Genomic DNA, 17721 nt, shown 5'->3' on the forward strand with positions numbered 1-17721 from the left:
TTATTATTTGAAAATGACAAAACAATTTTGCTAAAACTTAGAATAAATTGCTTTGAACTTAAAAAGAAAATTTTGCTAGCAATCTTTTAATAAAAAATGATTTGAGATAAAAAAAAAAATCTCTTTCGTCAATCGAAATATGTTTTTTACAAATTTGGGAAAGAGGAATCGATCCTGTAGTCAACAGGATCGATCTTCTCTACATAGAAACAAAATATTTTGATAAAAGCCTAAAATGGATCCATTTATTATGAATGGATTGATCGGTTTGTTATACAAATAAGTCTTAAACTTCAAATTTACAAAAATCGATAGATCCTATTTGATAATTGATCGATTGATTTTAGGGTTATAAAAATTGGTTATATAATGTTCAAATGTCAATTTATTGGGTTATTTTTTATTTATTTTTTAAAGAAAAAAAAACATGGTCTTTAAATGAATTTTACAAAGACAACGTTTTTATCTTAGAAACATGGTGTTTGTAATGTGTTTAAAGATTACGTTTTGAAAGTACGTGATTTTTGCTAATTTTTCAACTACATTTTTTATGTCAAAATATGATCTTCATTATTTGTTCAAAAACTACATTTCTTATGTCAATATTGGTCCTTGTGTTTTAAATACTACATTTCTAACATAAATACATAGTCTAAATAATTTTTAAATCAAAATTTTTTAGTTATTATCAACTACATTTTAACAGTAGAAAATGTGATATTTGATAGATTATTAACCACACTTTTTGTAATTTGCTAACAAAAATTATGTTTATTAGTTTGAAAATGAGGTTGATAATCTATCGAAGACTAAGAGTTTTTTTTTCAAAACATGGTTGATAATGAGTAAAAAATTTAGATTTAAAAATTGTTTAGACTATGTTTATTATGTCAGAAATAATATTTGAAACACAAAAATCACATTTTTGACATAAAAAACATAGTCTTTAAACAGCTAATAAAGATCACGTTTTGGCATAAATGTGATTGAAAAGTTAACAAAGATCATGTTTTTTTGCTTTCAAAATGTAGTCTTTAAACACATTATAAACACACGTTTCTGACATTAAAACATGGTTTTTGTAAAATCTCTAGAAATTGGACTATAATACGATGATTGTTTAACAAAGAAAAATTCAACTCAAACTTTAAATTAGTTATTGACTTTGTTTGAGGTTGCTAGAGTTGTTAGCCAATCATTGAGGTGGTTCAAAGCTTTGTCAATGAATTGTTAGATTTCTTAATGTACTTATTTTCGTTGTGCTTTTAATTTTGTGGAAAAGCTTGTTTAATAAATTTTTGAATAAATGGAGAATATTAATACAATCTTGTTATGTTCATTATAAAAAAAATCATAAAATAACATGATGTAACGTGCAAGCTTATTCAGTGAAATGCGATAAATATAAAAAAAAAAGCTTTTTCTATTATAATATCACAGAGATGGAATGGCATACTGTTTCACAAAAGATATAGTTTGCCGTTCATCCTTATTATATTGTTATACATTTACAAAATGATTAATACACTTGTAAACTTTACAAAAAAGTTGACTTAATACTTGTTATATATAGGTCAATATTCTAAAATGCTTATCCTGCATGTTCATTTCTATCTATACATTCAAAAAAGTTTGTTTAAACATGTTTTACAAAAAAGTTGTTGTCAGTGTTAATATATTATTTTATTTTGTTATGTCATCTTTGCAAAGAAACAAGTTGTAAATAATTGTGTAATTTGTATAAAAAAGTAATAAAAAAAGGTTAAAGAAATGGAAACAATTTATCATACATGATTTGAAAAGCAAAGATAAAAGGTGTGACAAAGAGAAATGGATACATACCTTAAAGGGTTGTTCAAAGACAAAAAACATAAGTGATCCAATCATTGAATAAAGAGAAAAAAAAAACACAATGTAAAAAAAACATCGTATATTTTCAAGTGTGAAGATAGTTTAAAGCATTGAATTCTTTTTTTAAAATGTAATACTTACTATTCTATCATAACTATACAAAAAAGTATGAATTTATTAACCAGTGGTGGTGTTCCATGTTAGATTTTTTTTTATCCCATAGAAATCAATAAAAATATGATAATTTAATTTTTTTTTTATACAATGACCAACATATATAATCATTAATTTCCATGTATTTACCTTGGTTTCTTCACAAGAGATTCATCAAAGAATGTCTTGGGGTATTAGACTTGAATCTGAGCTTGGAGGTTGTGGTTGGTCTATTGTTATTGGTTGGCCTAGGTTTAATACTAACTTTAAAAGTTGTACTTCATTTGCTATGATTGGTTCATCTGAACAATGAAATGGTGTAAGTGGTTCATGTGTTTGTTGGGCTAGTTTTCATTTTTTAGATGATTGACCTAATTTTGTGACATTTTAAACTGTTTCAATTATGGTTTCATCTGTGATTTCTCTTTGAATTGTTTTTCCAGAATAAAAAAGCTTATGAGTCAAAATATTTTTTTCATAAGTGATTGTTCAGGAAATAAATCTCATTAAATTAGATTTTTTAATGGTAGACTTAGATAGAGTAATGGTTCTATAGTGGTTAGTTGGTTTGAATGATGAGGTAAAAAGAATGTGTCAGTTATGAATTCTACTATTTCTTGTTGCAACAACTAACTTGATGTTGTGACTTTTTGTTGCTTTACAAGATTATTAGCTAATGGACTTTCTGTTTTTGTTTTCTTTCCATAGTCAAATATTTTATAGTTAAGCATGTTATTTTTTATTCCTCTTTATGTCAATCCAATCTCAAGTGTTTTTTCTTTCTTAAGCATTTCAATGACAATGGTGGGAAGGTTGAATCTATCAATTTTTTTAAGTAATTTTTTATATGGTTGAATCCATGAGTTTTTCAACTAGTTTACCAAATGCATGAACCTCTATTTGTCTAGCATTAATCTCTTATAACCATGGTTAATTTGACTATGTTGAAAAAGAATTACATTAAGTAAAATTAGTGGTATAAGTTTGTTTCATTAAATTAAAATGCTTAGAATGGCTTGCATAAGCATTGGTATTTTTTTTTCATAATTATTACATCAAAATGTTTCATGATTTGATCAAACACTAATTGCATGAATTATGAAACCATCCATTTGATGGAATAACGTCCATAATTGTTGCTTTACAGGAAAATTTTTTATTCTAAAAAGATCTTAAAAAAATTATTGGTTATATATCAGCAACAAAATATATAACCCATGCATGAAAAAAAGCTATAATTAGAAATTGATTAGGGAAAAAAGAATAAAAAAAAAAAGTGAGATGGGAAAAAATTGACTAGTGAAACCATATAGGTAACGATAAAAAAAAAAACCTACAACAACTTTTGGCAACGAAAGTTGTTCACATGATATAAACAAATATGATGATGAATAACAATGTCTTCATATGTAACAAAAAGTTTGTCAAAAAGATATCTTTTTGGTCGACATTTATGTAGGTTTAAGTCACAAACCTTTATTTTTGTAAGATCAAAACAGAGAAGATTTGTGCCAAAAACTTTTGTGACTTCTATTTTAGCAACCATTGCATGCTTGAGAAGACTATCTTTAAAAAAGATATCAACATATATTTGTTGATGTTTAAACATCTGTTGATTTAAATAATATATGTCACAATTGATGTATGCTTATATTAGCTAAATTTAGACTAGAATTGAATATATAAGTAGATTTCATAAATTTTATTGAGTTGTTAAGTCTCTGGAATATTCAAGTCTATATAAATTTTTGTTGCAAAGTAAGAAGACATGTATGCTTCAACTATAATAACAATTTTGTTACTAATTAATAAATAGCAAGGATCACAAAATGTTGCAAGTCAAAACAAAAAATAAAAATGGGAAGAAACATTCTATTAAACTTGCCTTTGTAGTATTTGACAGTGGGCCAATAATTATCACATTACATTTTTAATGTTCTTAAATAATAGTTCTTTATTAATTTGTGAGAGTTTGTCTTGTTGGATAGTGGCTTTGAAAGTTTTTTCACTGCATGATTAAAAAAAAGTATCTATAAGGTAAATAACTGTAAAACAGTTAAAAAAATTGGTATACATCTATTAGAATCAGTACTTAGACAATCTAAGTTCTTGAATGATAAGATCTCATTCATCAACAATTTGTTTGTATGATTACATTTCAACAACCTAAACTAGTCCTACCAATCTCAAAAGACCAATGACATCTATGAAAAATTGATTTCAATGGTTATCAAATATTAGTAAACATGAAACAAATATTGATATAATGTACTAGAGTTGTTAGTAGCTAAACAAAGTTAAAATTAAATAACTTGTCATATCTATCAGTGTTTATCCTTTGATCAAGAGAGTTATATGGCTAAAACATGAAAAAGTATCAAGAAAAAATAGTTAGATTATCTTCATTTTTTTTTATTTGTGTACTTCTATTGAGAGTGATGGTGTTTTGCCTAAGTATTGAATTAAATGATGGTTTCATGTTGTTGATCAAGAAACCAAAAATTTTATAAACACCGCCTTTTTTTAACATCACCTTAAACTTTTTTGTTTTAGAACTTCTAAACATTAAAGGTGACCAAAAATCGATTTAAACCAATTTAATTGATCGAAACTGATGAAAAATGGCCAATTCGACTTTGGTTATAGTTGATTTTTTTGATAGGTTAAATTGGTCAATTTTCGATTATTAAAACTAATAATCGAACCGATCGAATTAACCGATTTTGTAGTAAGGATAAAAAAAATTGAGATAAGCATTTTTTTGTCATTTTTCATTAATATGTTATTGAAATTATTAAATATTTTAGTGATTTAGTTTGAATGATACTTGAGTTTAAGTTTTATCAGATTGAATTTGTAACTAAATAATTGTTCATAATAAGAGAAAAAATGATTAAAAGTTTGGTTATTTAACTGATCCGATCGAACCAAATCGATTTTGATCAGTTCAATTATAGTCAATTATCTAAAAATTTTCAATAAGTTTGATTACTTATTGAATGAAAATTGGTTATTTTAGTTATTGATTTTTTCAAATCAAACCAACGAGTTGTTCACCCATACTAATCACAATATGCATTGCATTGCTGTATAAAAAAATGTATAATAGTAATTAGGTTACTTACAGCTATAAAAAGAATGATTTACATTAACTAACTTGATTATATTAGCTTTCATTATATCTTAGCATCAATTACAATAAAATCTAAACTTATGAATTAATTTGTTTTAGTATTTATTGAATCCCAAATTCATGCCATCCTAATCTTCATCACTGTGTTATGTCCAATTTATAATAACTTTGATAAAAAAAAGTGACTCATGACACCAAAAAAGGTACAGTAAAAAATTATGTTAAATTGTTGAATATATACTAAAAAGCATAAAACAAAAGAAAAAAACACGTAATATTTTTGCTAAACATAATAAGTTAAAAGGCAAATAGTATGTTGGCATATAAGATAAAATTGTACAAAAAAAGGTACTCTAGTGCAAGCATAGTAAAAAAAAATATTTTTAAAAGGATAGCATATTTGAACATGTATGCAATCATTTGCAAGAGTAAGGTAGAAATTAAATATATATATATATATATTGTTCACATAAAGTTCTTATAGACATAAAGCATTTTTAATCACAAAATAGTAAATTAAAAAATTTAGGTAATAAATTGAGTAAATTTATTAGACTATAAGTAGTAATAGAAAAACATTAGCAAAAAATATAATATATATAAAAATCACTATGTAACAACTTGAGTCTAAGTTGTCAAAAATTTCTCTATATGTTATGTTTTTGGGTTCAAAATTGCTTATGGTATGTACATTTTCAATCAAAATTTTTAAATCATGATAAAATGTTATTCTCGATAAAGCAACATATAGTTGACCATATGTAAGAACTAGTTTGGATAAATATAAACCAACAATGTTAAGTGTTTGACCTTGACTTTTATTTATTATCATAACATAATTTGACAGATAACTCTTTTCTATTAAAGATGAAAAACAACTTTTTATCCTTAACAGTCATGGGAATCATAGGTGTGAAAACTTTTGACCAAACTATTGCATAATTCACTAGTCTAATTCAAGCTTCTAAAAAGCATAATAACACAGCCTATTTTTCAGTTAAGTTTATAGTTTACAATGCAAGGAAATATCAGTAAATTGAGAAATTCAAAGGAATAAAGCAAATCTACATTTGACAAAAATTAAAAGCTTTTAAAATAGTGTCAGCACTATAATAAAACATATTAACTTTTGAAACTAAAGTAAGCATGTATGCATTGATCAAATCAATTTTTTCATTGTTCGAAGTGACGATAGCTCTTTAATTTAAGTAAAGATGGATCAGTAAAATTAGTCTGAAAGTTAGTATAAATAACTGCAAAAATAGTATTTATAGGATTGTCATATTGTAATCCAAGATGTTTCTTCACCTCCATATGAAACTATTTTAATCTTACCATCACTAATGCCTAACAATTACTTTGCAGAAACTTCAAGTTCAGCTCTAGATTGCTCATTTAAATGATTCCTAAATAACCTCATATTCCATTCAAGTCTGAACATCTTACAATGCTACAGAAAATATCTATTGATCATTGCATTAACAATATCATTCTTTGTTCCAAATATAATCACAAGCCAAATCAGCCTATAATCTCCTCTTAACACCACAGTCAAACCTCCGAAAGGTTTTTTATTTTCATTTGCTAAGTTAACAGCCAGAACTTCTTTAAAAGATTTATTGAAAGCTTTAAAATAGTTTTTATGCGTCATTGAAACTTTATCCCATACAATAAAATTGGTATTTTGCATTAATTATGCTAACTTTGTACCTTTCCTAATTCACATGTCAAACAATCAGTCACATGAAGAGAAATTTTGAATCATAAGTAGGTTATTCTACCTCCAAGTAAAAGCAAAAAAATTTATGCTGGATGAAGTCATAGCCAAAACAATTTTGCCCATTGACATCACACCAAAAATTGTTGTGATCCACACATATGTCTTCCCAATTCCCTTATGTTTATAAACAAAAAGCATCTCACTTGCATTGCCATCCATGGATAATTTAATCATTTCATAAACTTGCATTTGTTCTTTATTCAAATTTGCTGATAACTACAAATATTGTTCATGAAGTTAAGCCAAATTATAATCTAACTCTTCATGCAAAAGCCTATCATAAATTAAATGCATATTTCTAACTGCAGGCATGAAAAGTTTTTTTTTTTCTAACAGAGATGTTGAATGCTCATTAAAAACTTATTCCAATGCCACAAAGAACATAATTTTTTTAATTTAGAGTCTAGAATGACATAATGCTTCAATAAAAAAGATTATTTGAACCTATGTTATATATCTTTAGAGAATAATTTCCAATTCTCTTTTCAAAATGCATTTGGATCAACCACTCAACAAAACAATATAATGGTTGCAAATAATTTTCTAAGTTCATGACTTGTTGCCTATTCTAATGCTTGAATCAGAACTTCATCACATTCTCTATCGTACCTCGAAAGACCAAGTACTCGACAAGCTTATTGAAAACTCGGATACAAAAATCCATTAACAATATTTAATTTTTCATAATTTTTAGGTCCTTTAATGATATTCAACAACATTCAAGTATAAAATAACTCACCAGTCACTGGATGAACATATGTTATTCTACCTACAGACCTTTCACTCTACATTATTTTTCACTTCATTTTAGTTTTGTACCAAACCCATTAAGTTGAAATATCTACATATAATAATGTTATGGCACTTTCTTGCTCTCCGTTTGCAATCATCCACTTTGTAAACATAGTTTTATGCATATCTGGTATTTGAATGACTCCACATAACTTTCTTTGTCCAAAAAATAAACATTATACTCCTTTGGCAAGCGAATAACGAACAGTTAGCTCTCTATGATGAATTGAAAGTTCAAACAACTTCTAACATGCTTCGTAAGCAAAGATATACCTGTAATCCAAATACATATTCACTTCATCATTGTCAACCAATCTTTCTCATTAATTAAAAATAGGTCCATTATCTTTACTTCAAGTACTACTTTTGTCCTATTTAGACCTTTATAGATTTACTTGAATAAATATTTAATGGCTTTTGTTTGGCTACAAATCTCAACATTGATATGATTTTGATACTTAATGATGAGATCAACTTTAAAAGAAACAACAAAAAGATTGTCTAGTTTAACACCATTTTTTACAACAACCCATTGATCTCTTCTTCTAAACATAGGAAAACTATCATCTTTTATGATTGTTTCACCTTGAAATTGTTTTGAAAAGAACTTGGTAAATTTTCTTTACACCATACATAAAGCATGATAGTTTGCTACATTACTTGGACCATGCATCATGAAATTGGTTATAAATTCATATGCCAGTAGATCAAAATTACAGTTAGATATTTCAGTTAAAATTATCTTGTTTATAACATGAGCAATAGAATACTTATCATTTGAAAGAAGTCATAAAAAAATGTGCACATGTGAAAGATCTCATTTCTAAAATTCTATAATGTATATTACTAGAAGAAAAACAAAAAAAATATATATAGTTCATATCATCGTTGTTCAAATCAGAAACACAAAAAGAAAAAAAAAACTAAAACGAATAAAAACAAATACAACAAACAAAGAATGTACCACCAACAGCTTTGCTAAAATGATTTTTCTTCATTAAATCATCAATTAGGTGTCAAAATTTGATTCTTAAAACTCTAGACACAATCTTCGATCAGTCTTCAACTTTTTGTCAAAAAATTAAAACAAATACATTATGTATCTCATCCCATCTAGCATTACATGTAAAAGTTATAAATAAATCAAAATAGCCAAAGTATTTGCTAATAGCCGTAGCATCTCGATAATTTTAAAATAAATATAAAAGACTTCCCATGAAAGTTGTAGGTAGAATTTCATGTTATCTACTTTTTCATTTCTTATCTCCATTGCATTTCTCATCCCTTTGTCTATTTAAATCACAATTGTTTATAACTGTCTCTAATTTATTGAAGTCTCATTTTTTCAATATTACAATATGCATCAACAATAAACTGATCGAATAGCTTACCATCCTTCAATAATGTGTTTTGTTGCACATTTCGTCTCAAATGGTGATTGTTTCTCTCTTTATACTATTTTTATCAAAAGGAACTACATAAAAGGATACCAAGATTGAAACCATCTTCTCCATAAAGAAATAATAATGGATATTACGTTGCCATAAACAAAAGATGTAAATTATAAATAAGCTTTAAACCTTCAGATTTGTGCTCGAAGACAATATCTCTTTGTCGATCAAATTCTCCTATGTCTCCAAAATCAAACCAGTAATTTCAAATGTTATAAGAGCATTATAATTTCGGTCACCCTCACTTGGACCTTTATTAACTTCAATTACATTAGAAGATAATTTGAATTTGCAAATCTATCTCGAGCCATTCTAAAAGCTTTAATTATTTCATTATTTTCATCAAGCATTTTAAGTAAACCATGAACAATTGTAGTTTCAACATCAATACTTTGATAATTTTGACTAAAAGCGGATATTTTATTCAACAACTCATTCTTTATATCATTTATATAAAGTTGAGCAAACCTCGACCTTTGAGCCATAATAGATAACAATGAACTAATTTGATGGTGATTCTATTCACTAATTTTAAAGACATATGATCCTTGCAAATTATTGATAAAATAATCGATTTTACCTCTTATTGGAATAAACTGAAATATAAGATTATAAACTTTTATTTTCTCTCTAAACCTTATAGCTCTAGCACCCCCGATAATTAAGAAGCTCATCTAAAAATGGAAGAGTGAGCTTAAAAGAAAGTAATTTAATCATACCTTATTTACAACAAATAAAGAATATAAGGTGAAATATGTTTTTAAAAATGTCAACCCATTCTTTATATCACATATACACTCCATAAAAAAGGCAAATACAATTAGGACCTCTAAAGTTATAAGGTGTATAACATCTTTTTATTAAAAAAATTAAACATACAAATTTAAGAATCTCATTCGTTTGAATACTATTTCATTTTATGCTACTAATGATAATATGCTATTGAAAATCTAATTCACTCACTTAAATGGCTTTAGTTAGCGATTTCAAATATATTACTATTTATGACATTTATTGGTTCACTGCTAGTATCCAATAAATCAACAAAATCTTAATATAATATAAACAATTACTTACCTAAATTAATTAACAAATAAGAAATGATCAAAATAAAATAAAAAAAGACTGGTAGTGAGAAAATATAGACCAGAAAACCATCAAATAACTTAAATAGATTGGTAATATCTCCAGGGTTTTAACCATCCATAGCAACCACAATCCCATAATTAGTCAAAATATCTATATTTGTAATATGGCTGCTAGAGCCAACAGAAAAATTGTAACCATGTTGCCAACCAATAAATGGACTCAAACCCTTATTAGCTCTCAAATATTTAAATGAAATAGTGTTCAATTCACCATCAGAACTGATGATTGAATGTAATGTTATGTGACTTGTACTAACACAATCCATGTAAAAAATAGTTCTATCTAGATTTGACTAAAAAATGATAGAAGCAAACACATATCATCCCACTCACAGCATCATCAACAAAATTGATAATAGAAGAAGAAACATGTAGAACTTGTCCCAATAAAATGTTCTCCATATGAGAATTAAACCAACATTTTTATCATCGAAATCTATTCAACCTAAGCACATTTAACCTCTTAGGTCTATTCATAGCCCATTGACTTTATAAATATCAAATTAAGAAGCTTGCATGCTTATTAACCTTGTAAGTCTCTTTTGCCTTAAATTTTGATCACTCACCATCTAACTTATTGTGAACTATTGATAGAAAAAGTTAAGAATCAAAACTTACTTGAAAAACTTGCAAAGTAAAAACAAAGCAAATCACATAACAATTGATATCGAACAATGATCACAATATCTTCATACTGGAATTAAAAGCAATCATAAGCAAATCACTTTAATTTATGGCATATTGACATCTTATCTAACATAGTATCCACCAAAGTATCCACCAAAGTAATTAAAAGTCAGCCATTAGAATTCTACCACATTGCATATCTCTCTTTTCCTTATACTTGTAATACCAAGTTTTAATAATCATAGTAAAATTGTACAATAAAAACAATAACATTACAATCTTATCAAATGACAAAAAATACAAACAAAATATAACTGACAAAATAAATATAAACATGCAATTAAAAACAAAAAATAAAATTATAAAAATAATGTATGAAGCCTCAATTTGATAACCTTTAAAACAATTCCCCAGCTAAAAAAAATAAACAACTAGCCAACAATTAGAATTGCAAAAAAAAAAAAGACAAATATAATGCATTAAACCTCGATTCATCTATCTTTAACAAACATTTTTTAATAAAGAATAAACAAATAATAAGTTAATAATTGAAACAATAACCTTTCTCTAAAAAAAAACATAAAACTTAAAAAAAAAACATTAACATTAATGATAAAAAAAATCATATTCAATAGTAATACATATATAATCCTAGTTTCCACGAACTCATAAAGCATAATTGAAGACTTCAATACAAAAAGAAAACATAACCTATAGTTTATATAAGAACATAACTTATAGAGCAAATCATCAAGTATTCTTCAATTAAACAGAAAGAGAATAACATTAGCTTTAGAAATAAAAAAATATGAAACATTGATCCTAATATTCTGACCAAAAATCCTCCTGTTAAGTATAGACGAGTAGCTTGCTTGAAAACAAAACTACAAAATTTTGCTACCAAGAATCCTACAACAAATCATAGATAAGTAACATTCAAAATGATATAGGATAGTCACCAAAATATTTTTATATCAATACTGAAATTAAAAGTAATCACATGCAAATCACCTTAACAGATGATAGTGAGACATTGAAATTCTGTCAGATTGTATATCTTTTTTTTCCATTACTAGGTAAACCATGGATACTACTAAATTACGAATTAAACAATCATAGTAAAGTTATACAATAAAATCAATAATATTACAACTTTATTAGATAACATCAAAGAAAATAAAAATGCAAACAAAACATAATTGCCAAAACGAATATAAACATGCACTTAAAAAGAAAAAAACAAAAGTGTAAAAATAATGTCAAAATCTTAATTTGAATACATTCAACAATAATTTCAAATTAAGAACAAATAAACAATCAATCAGCAATTAGAACTACAACAAGCAACAAAAAAAGACAAATATAATGCATTAAACCTCAATTATTCTATGTTTAGCAAACATTCTTTAGCAAAGAATAAACAAATAATCAGTCAATAACTAAAACCACGACCCATTTTCTCAAAAGACATCAAACACAAAAAATAAAAACATTAAAATTAATGACAAACACAAAATCAGAGTCACCAATGATACCATGTACAACCCTACTTTTTGTGAACCTACAAAACACAATTCAAGATTTCAAATAAAAAAGAAAACATAAAGTGTAATTTTTACAAGAATATCACTTATACAATAGATCATCAAGTATTTAATTAAACACAAAAGAAATAACATGAACTTTAGAGATAAAAAAAAAATCAAACATTGATCTAAATATTCTGACCAAAAATCTATTAGCAAACTATTTATAACTACCTTACTTGAAATTAGAGTTGTAAAAAAAATCAAAAAAGGCAATTAACATCTAAGCAATAATAAAAGCAAACATAAAAACATACACGATTATAGTACCAAATTGAACAAAATAAAAAATAACAAAGTTACAACACCCTCTATAGAAAACATTCCAACCACCAAACCCAAAAAACAAATTAACAACTTATATTGTAAAAGCTCATCCAACAAACCATAGAAAATCATTCAAAAATAAACTTGAAATGAATCATTCACCACCCATGAAAAATTAAAAGAAAAAAAAAACCTAGACACAAAAAAAACCAACATCTTTTACAGAAGACATTCTAAATACCAAATGAAAAAAAAATAAATTAATAATCTACATCATAAAAATTAAATTCCAAACAACACGAAATCTTCCTAATAGATCTCGAAAATAAACATTCATTACCCATTAAAAAAATGCAAACAAAAAAAGAAGATAAAAGTGACAGCCAAAAAATCATCTATAAACTTATAAAAAAAAAAAACTCTAGCAATATACACAAAGAAGGGAATGCATAGAAGAACAAAAAAGACAAATACCAAGCCTTATTATAAAAAAACTATCACTGTAAAAGAAGTCATATAAAAATAAATAAATATAGTCATTTGAAAAATAAAAAAAAATACAAACATTCATCTGATGAAAAAATGCAAAAAATATAGCTTTGATACGTAAAAAAAAGATTTAAAAGCAAAAAAGTAACAAATTGCGTAAGAACAAAACAAAAGCGAGAGTGTAAAAACATAAAATTAACTTACCATATAAATTTCATTTTTTTTTCATTTAATCCTTTAATAAATTTTTATTACATGAATAACTTATCATAACATTAATAGATAACTCATAAAAACCACTTCAACCCAACTACCCCAAAAATAACCTTTAATTTTTTTAAAAAAAAACAGACAATATCTATCCCTAAATCAATGTTTCAAAGGCTATCAGGTAGCTTTTTCTATTAAACCATTTAATAAATTTTTATTACATTAATGAGTTGCCATAATACTAATTGACAACTCACAACAGCCATTTCAATCCAACATTTTTATCCCCAAAATAACCTTCAACTTATTTTAAATACAAAAAATATGTAAAAAAATACAATAATCTCATACCTTTTACCCCAAAATCTAACCCTGAATTATTTTTAAATTCATTAAATAGTTGTCCCCAAATCAGTGTTTCAAAGTTTATGGGGACAGCTTTAATTGTTAGTAACCTTTTTTGTCTACACCCGATCGATCCATTTTACTATAAAATCGATCCATCTTGCAAGTTTTAAAATCAGTTTGCTTTTTGTATAAAAAATCGATCAATAGTTTTTCAAAAGATAACAATCTATTTTCGTAACCCTAAAATCGATTGATCTATTATTAAAGGAGATCGATTGATTTTTATAAATTTTGAATTAAAGACTATGTTTATACTTTTAAAAATATAACTTTTGTAAATTTTTTTTTCCAATCAAAGACTAGGTTTTTACTTACAAAAATTTAGTATTTGTATTTTTTTTTCAATAAAAGTCTATGTTTCTACTTTTAAAACTATAGTCTTCGTAAATTTTTTTTTCAATCAAAGACTACATATCAACTTTCACAAACATAGTATTTGTGAAAGTTTTTTTCAATGATTATGTTTTTATTTTAAAAAACAATCCTTGTAAGTTTTTTCAATCAAAGATTACGTTTCTATTTTTAAAAATGTATTCTTTGTAAAACTTTTTTCAATAAAATTGTTTATCACTAAGTTTCTACTTCTATAAACGTAGTGATAGACAATTTTTTTAATCAAATACTACATTTTTATTTTCATAAACGTAGTGATTGTAAATTTTTTTTCAATTAGACACTACGTTCAAACTATGTAAAAACAGAAACAGAAGTGCAAAAAACATAAAACTAACTTCCCATATAAACTTTGTTTTTCTCATTTAACCCTTTAATAAATTTTTTACTACATGAATGACTTGTCATAACATTAACGGACAACTCATAACAACCACCTCAATCCAACATTTTTATCCCCAAAAATAACCTTCAACTCTTTTTTAAGACAGACAATATCTGTCCCTAAACAAATGTTTCAAAAGTTACCGGATAGCTTTTTCCATTTAACCCTTTAACAAATTTTTTATCACATGAATGAGTTATCATAAGACTAATCGACAACTCACAAACACCACTCCAATCTAACATTTTTGTCGCCAAAAATAACCTTTAACTCTTGTTAAACACAAATAATATTTATAAATAAATACAACAATTTCATACTTTATATCCTCAAATCTAACTCTGAATTTTTTAAAAATATATTGAATAGTAATCCCTAAATTAGTGCTTCAAAGACTATGAGAACAGCTTTAAGTGTTAGTATAGATAAGAAAATTTTTAAATTTCCTCATATCCATTTTATTATTTATTAAAACATATCCTTAATTTGCAAATTTCAACACGTATAAATAACTACTTAAGAAAATAAATAATAAAAAAATAAATCAAATAAAAATAAAATTATAAATACAAAACACAAAAAAAAAAACCAACATGGCTCGGATGTGCAAATTTTAAATCAAATTCGGGTTGAAGCGTGGGTCAAAAAAATTTACCTTTTTTTTTATCAAAATAATGTCATTCATGGTTTATTATAAAATCCATTATTCAAGCTTTTTCTTGTATTTTTCCTTCTCTTTCTAACATTCATGCTTTCCTTCTCTCTCTAAAAGGTTTCAACCAAACTCTCATCTAACTCCTAAAAGTTAGCCACATTGAACCGTCATCACTACCCAATGCCACTTTTGCCGTTGTTCAAGGCTAGCAAAAACTCTTTCATTTATTTTTCTTTCTACCCAAAAAACCTAAAAAATCCTAACCGAAAAACCTAAAAGCAAATTCTTAAAATTATTGAACCCAAAAATCTTATATATATAAAAAAAAAAAACTTCAAGCCTTTCAAAACATTTTTTTTTTTTGTATTTTGTTATTGACTTTTCTATTGATTGTGTTAATGTTCTTTGTATTATGCTTGATCAGTAAATGAATTGTGTTTTGTCAATTGCTTCTTGATAATTCTATTTTTTATAGAATTATCAAGGCATTTACTTGATTAATTATATGACTTAACTAATTTTGCTTGATTCTTCGCAAATTAACTTAATTTCTACCTAATTTTGTTTAATTATCTCATATTGTAGGCAAAATTAGAAAATAGAAAGATAAAGTGGATTGAAGAAGCTTAGATGTGGATTTGATTTGGATGAATAACATGATGAAGGAAGCTAAGGTCTAAAGGCATTATTTCGAACCTAAGGAAGTAGCATGTTGCATCCCTTGCTAAACTTCTTAAGCTAATGATTAGAATCATATCTCTAAAGGCATGGACTGCATATAAGCATGTAAGAAATAATAAAAGAGTTGTTGCCCAAGCTTTGGCTTTCAAGTAAGCTGTATTAGGAATAAAGGCTAGTTGTCAAGCCATGAAAAGAGCCAAGCCAATTTCACTTAAAGAATAAAGAAAGAATTGAACTATTGCTGCCAAGATGAATTATTTTAGCTAAATAAGGAAAAAGCTAGCCACCAAGCCATGAAAAAAAGGAGGAAAAGAGCCAAGCCATTGTATAATAAGACAAATTAGGACCACTACACAAAAGGACAAAGACAGTTGCCGCTTGCATAGGCTGTCAGTCTTTGGATCACTTGAAATTCCCTTTATTTTGGCACACAGAAAGGTGGCTAACTGGGCATTTTATTGCATGAGGATTGGCTAAACTTGGAGACCTATGAATCATCACTTGTTCAGCATTTTAAAGAATGAAAACCAACCAACAAACAGCCCTTGCTCATCATAAATTTCACTTTAGGTTTTCATAAAAAAAAAAATTTCTCATTTTAAAAGTATTTAAGATGAACTCATTATTTGCTTGAAGAGACTTTATCGATTCATTAAATATCTTATCAAATTCCAATTCCAATTCCAATTCTTTTTATTTGTTTACAAAATATTATCATACAAAAATTTTATAAAAAATATCATAGAAAATATCATAATAAAAATCAAACAAAAATATCATAATAAAATCATGCAATAATATCATAAATCAAGCAAAAATATCAAAATAAAATCATGCAAAATAATAATAATAATAATATCATGCAATAATACCATTAATCATGCAAAAATAAATAATTCATACAAATAAAATCCATATATAGTATCATGCAAAAATATAGTAATAAATAATGAAAATAAAATCCATGCAAAATATCATGCAAATATATATTATAATTATTCATGAAAAAAATATTATATAAATATCATGCAAATAAAATATCATAAAAATCATGAAAAACATGCAAACAAAACTATAAAAATCTTACCAAAGTTTTTTTTCCTTTTTTCTTTTCGTCCTCATTTTAACTCAATCACAATTAATTAAAAAAACTAAAGTAGAAAAAAAATCAAAAAGAAATTAAAAAAGTAAAAAATAAGAAATAAAAAATAAAATTAGAAAACAAAAAGAAAAAGAAAAACTTGTAACAGGTTTGGGTCAAGAAGTATGTCAAACAGGTTTAGACGTGGGTTGAGCCTCATCCAAATAACATTGTTTGCTCCCAATATTTAAGTAATACAAAAAAATAAAAAAATCAAAGCCTTCATAATTTCCTTTTCCTTTTTCTCTTTAGCCCAAAAACTTCTCCCTCGAAACTCAATACTTTTATGTTGCTTGATGATTATAATTGTCTCAATTGCCTCTTGATTCTTTGATTGTTAGTGATTTTTAATTGAAAATTGGATTCTTTATATAGGGATTGAATCCCTTTTCAATTTGAAAAATTTTAGTGTCAACTAAATCTATTAAGATCCTACCAAAATTTCTTTTCCTTCTTGTAGAAACTTGATTTCCAAAAATTGCCAAAATCAAATTCAAATTTTAAGTTTTAAATCTAATTAAAATCACAATTTTTAAAAAAATCAAAAAATATATATTTTTTACCAAATAAC

This window comes from Durio zibethinus, chromosome 10, assembly GCF_047325235.1.
Source record: "Durio zibethinus cultivar Kanyao isolate XHJ-2024 chromosome 10, ASM4732523v1, whole genome shotgun sequence".
In the NCBI taxonomy this organism is placed as follows: domain Eukaryota; kingdom Viridiplantae; phylum Streptophyta; class Magnoliopsida; order Malvales; family Malvaceae; genus Durio; species Durio zibethinus.